The following is a 5,088-nucleotide window of genomic DNA, read 5'->3' as shown; positions in this document are numbered from 1 at the left end:
TTTTGTTTTGTTATACAACATTATTCAAAACTATTTCCTAATTTGTTATAGTAATTAAATGTTTATTATGTAATAAATGCTGCAGATTGCATTCAAATTTTCTTTTCAGTGGAAGGAAATCATTGTGGTCTATACAGTTTCAGGCAGTTGTATTTCATAACACATTAGCTAAGTAACATAACTTAACCTCTTTCAAAATTGGCTACCATTATATAGAGCTCCTATAGCAACCAGTGATGGTCATAAGGAACTGTTACATAATGTTTTAGTAGTGTTACTCCAACTTCAGAAGTAAGAAAATATGGTCCTACCTATTCCAGGCAAGGGCTTTAACCTATGGTGTGATGTGTGATGCCTTACACACACACAAACAGAAATAGAATGAAGCATTGGCATTTACCATGTTTTGGAATGTAGGTTGTGGTAACAGTCTGCTGTGCACCATAATGAAGGTTTAGGGTAGTTTGGAGGTTATAGTTTGGTTGTAATTTGGCAAAGCCATGAATGTGAATATGAAATGTTTGTTGATTTCACATAGTAGTCTGCAGCATAACATGAGATTTAAGTTATGTTGAAAGGTGACAGTTTGGTTGCAATAATTTTGCTGTCATGAGAATAATTGTAATTTTTATTATGGTGCATATTTCACACATATTCAATGAGTGAGTCTGCCCCACTGTTGGTAACGACATAGATCACAGCAGGCAAGTAATAATTCAGTAAGCATTCAGCCAGACTGTGTTTGTTTGTTGTTTGGTTTGTGTGTGTGTGTGTGTGTGTGTTTGTTTTCCAAGATGGACAAAGTTTATTAACTTCAATGAAGTTTAGTTTTTAAAGTAGTAAGTTACTTAAAACTGAAACACATTTGATGTTAATTTAAAAGTCAGCCATGAGAAATATCAGATAGTAGCTGAGCGTTGAATACTTTGTTGAGCATCTATGAACACAATATGAGCAAATGGGATACAAAAATTAAAAACTAATACCTGTGATTATTGTAATATTGTAGTAAAGCATGGAGCTAAAAATAATAATACATCTTAAAAATAACCGTTGACTGCCAGACATTTGAAACAGTGTCTTTTTTTTTCCGGAGCCAAGAGAAAAAAGGAAAACCTCAGATGGTGTGAAGATTTGTCCTGGGAAAACACAGGAAACTCATTTGCCATAAGAGCCACAAGAAGAGAAACAAAGAAAATGTATCCATATTTTGCAACTTCAAATGTGACTGCACTCGGTACACTCTAGGTATGAATTAAAAACAGAACAACTGGAGATATACCTCAACAAAATCAAATACCAGAATCGATGTTAAATGAACAAACAGATTTCGCAAGCCACAGCTATTTCAGTAATTTTAAAGATCTGTTCTAAAGTCATTTCCTGCATATGCCAATTGTTTAATAATTATATATTTAGCACTATGAGAAATTCATCTTTGACCACATCATGTATAAAAACATATGTGAAGTGCTTACAAACATGTTTGCGAATGTGCCTCCTGAATGAAGTGAAGTGATATGTTTGAAAATGATGGAGGAAAATACTTATGCTGTTGCTAAAACGTTAAAAACACTCTTCTTGGATTATCTGGTAAGTTTACACTGTTCATCTTTTCCACTATTTCGCACATATTTTCCATGTTTGATTTACGAAATTCGTAACCTAACATCAAACCTGTTTGTGATAGAAATATGCATTTCATCTCATTCAGGAGAAAAAATAAAACGTACTAAGACAAATTACACATGAAGACGGACCCACAGGGTCCGAAATGCATCGTGTACTGCATAAAACTTGGAAAATTGTGACTGAAGGAGTTTCTTAATTCATACCCTGAGTGTAAAGAAATTGTACTTGGGAGATTCTTGGATTGATAATCTTTGATTACGTAGTCACACTTAAAACAAGACCACGAAGTATTTATGAACATACTTAAGAAAAGCAAAAATAAAATGATTAATGCAGTGCGAACCCAGCTCTAGCATGCAAAGTATTAGTCATAACAACTTGAGCTCATCTAATTGTGAAAGATGGATAGAATGCAGAGGAAGATACTATTTTCTGAGTTGAGTCCAGCTGTGTAGAGGGAGAATGGATAGCCTATTTTGCTCTGTGGCACTGCAGGGTGGTGGATGAGATCATGCAGCATGCTTTGTGTGATGTTTTTATATCTGAGAAAAGTCGTACACATGACAGTGTTGTTAATTGAGTCTGAACTTTGTATCTTGTATTCAGATTTATGAATAAGACTGATAATACTATAACTGTTGATGGATTTTCTGAGAGCTGCAGCAATATAACCATGAGATGGTTTTCATCAAGTGAGTGTTTTCTCCCCCCTATTATTTTCTATCTGTTTCATGTTTAATCATCTTTTATATCACATTAATGTTTCAATGTGCGTGGTCTGGCAGAACAATTAACATTTTTGTATCCATCGGTATGCTGGCTCAACTGTCGATGAAAACATACATTTTAATTTGAAGTGAAATGCTGTTCCCAATGGGAATGTGTTATTGTTTTGCGCAAATAACTTCGGAGAACATCATCTGCTTTAGAAATTAAAGTAACTGGAAGAAAATGAACGTGAAAATGTCAGAACTGTTGATGTTTGTAGATTATTGGTGACTCAGTCTCACAGTATTCTGCATGAGGCATGTTGCCAAATTAGGCTTTTCTGATCAGAGTAAAAGTGCAGTTCTTCATGATGACCTTAATTTCCACTCGTATAAATGTTTTTTCTAGGAACTTGGTAGTGAGTGAATAAGCGTATCAAAATAGAATGAGAGTTTGTTCCCAACAACAAGGTGCCATTATGCTTTCAAGTGATGGAACATTTTCATCTTTCAACAACAAGAATTATTGATAAAGGGCCACCCTTAATTCGTGAGAAGTTCGCTAGTGACCCCACACAACTTTGATTTGAGTGAAATTTGGTTTCAACAGTACAGCTAGGTTTTTCATGGATGTTTCCTGGAAAACTAGTGGACATAATGTTTTACAACCCTATGATATTCCCCAGCCAGCATATTCACCCAATACAGTGGTTTGAGATGTCCCTCTTTTTAGAGCTATATTGAAGACAGGAAACTTTGTTTGACCATATTCAGTTGCAGAACCAAAGACTAATGTTCACTGACAAATTGCAGCAGTTCCACCAGTGATTACTGAGAAAACCATTTGTGTGTGAAGAAAAATAGGGAAAACTTCGTGCTCTGTTGGCACTATGCACTCTTTATTGTGTTGTACTTCGGTATACAAAATTTCAAGGCACAAACAGTTGAATAGTGTGAGTTAACAACTGATGTTCCGGCTAAATGGTTTGTAATTTATGCATGGTGCTGCTCCAGTGGACACTTTTGAAGTGACCATGGTGAGCCAACAAGATCACTATCTGGGACAGATCACCTTGGCATGCTGCCCTTTGGGGAGTGTGGCTGCTTGTTGCAGTAATTGCTGGCAGTCACCAAACCTTAGGTGACATAAATTACATGTGATTTTTTTTTTTATTGAAATATTGTAAGAAAACTGCAAAAGTTTAATTTGATCCAATAAACTATGGATACATTTTAATCCATCCTCTAAAATCATCAGATTAGTGTACTTGGCCCTGCATCACAAAACAGGAAAAGATGTATATTTACCAGGCAGCAAAGACCAATTCATGTACAGATGGCTGTGAAAATTAACTTAAGACATTTGGTTAACTTGGTGTCTCATCACCTTGAGACATACAAATTGTTGTTTTGTCATATGGATCCCTCTGATTCTTAAATTGTTTTAAGACTAAGTGCCTTTGATTACTTCAAGGCTTAAATTTTCAAGATCCTTTGTTCCACAATAGACCACTTTTGCAAACATTGCATGTGCCCCCAACAGACATTAATTTCAAAACTACAACCTCCAAAGAAATTACAAAATACATCACATCAGTAAAAAGTAGTGATCCTTCTAGCCATGGTGGTGTTTCTAGCAAGTGGGGGACTCTCGTCTGTGGGCCTGAGTGACCTGTCCTCCTCCATAACTTTTCCAACTCTTTTCCTCTCTCCTCCCTGAGGATCGAACTATTAGTCCCAAAAGCTAGGGTACTGTATGTACTTTAATATGTTTGTCAGAAGTATAGTCATTTCTGCAGGAGGTAAGTACTGCCCAGCAGTTCAGTCACACAATTTTATAGTTTTTTCAAGAGAATTTTCCTTTTGATTGATTATTAAAATTTTCTGCTAAATGAAACAAAAAAAAAACAAAAAAAAATTATCGTGGTGATACATTCTGTGACCATGCTTCTGCATGGACCACAAAGCTATACTTGTGTTAGTTAAAATGCGACAGCATTGGTGACATGCCTTTTAGCACATGTGATGTCTTGCGTCCATAATAAAAAACATAATGTTACCTTAAAGTAAAATCATATGGCATGAGTGGATGGGAGACTCCAAAGGCCAGGTTCAGCCACCTAAATGGGTTGTCCCTATTCTTCACACCCACAGGCACTTTCTTTTCTTGAAGAATGAGAGCAGTGTGCGTGAGTGTATCTGTTAAGTGGAAGTGACTGTAATGTGTGTGTGTGTGTGTGTGTGTGTGTGTGTGTGTGTGTGTGTGTGTGTGTGTGTGTGTGTGTGCATATAATATAGTGTTATGCTTCTATTTGAGAGAAAGGAAAGGGCACCAGGCATAACATTCCCTTCCAACAGACTGATCACCATAAACTTCTCCTCATTTGGAGAGAGACTGTGGAGAGGTTATTCCAGGACATTGGTGCAGTGACTTTTGATCAGGGGCTTTATGCCATCATCCCTCCCATTCCCTCTGCTGTAAAGACAAAGTGAAAATTGTCAGCAGCGCATGGCATACCTCAACGGTCGCTCATATAAGAATTAACCACCCGTGACAGTGCTTAACTTCAGTGGTCTGATAAACACTGATGTACCCACCTCAGCATCACTGTTGCATTTATAGATTGGGTGACAAGAGAAACTAACCTTAGAATGAGGGCACATGATGATGGGTCCCACAAGTATTAGTACTGGATCCAGTCTTCTTCTCAATCTCAGTGAAATAATTTAAAACATGGTTATAAAATAG

This window comes from Schistocerca cancellata, chromosome 2, assembly GCF_023864275.1.
Source record: "Schistocerca cancellata isolate TAMUIC-IGC-003103 chromosome 2, iqSchCanc2.1, whole genome shotgun sequence".
Taxonomy (NCBI): domain Eukaryota; kingdom Metazoa; phylum Arthropoda; class Insecta; order Orthoptera; family Acrididae; genus Schistocerca; species Schistocerca cancellata.
Note: the sequence above shows the minus strand (reverse complement) of the source record.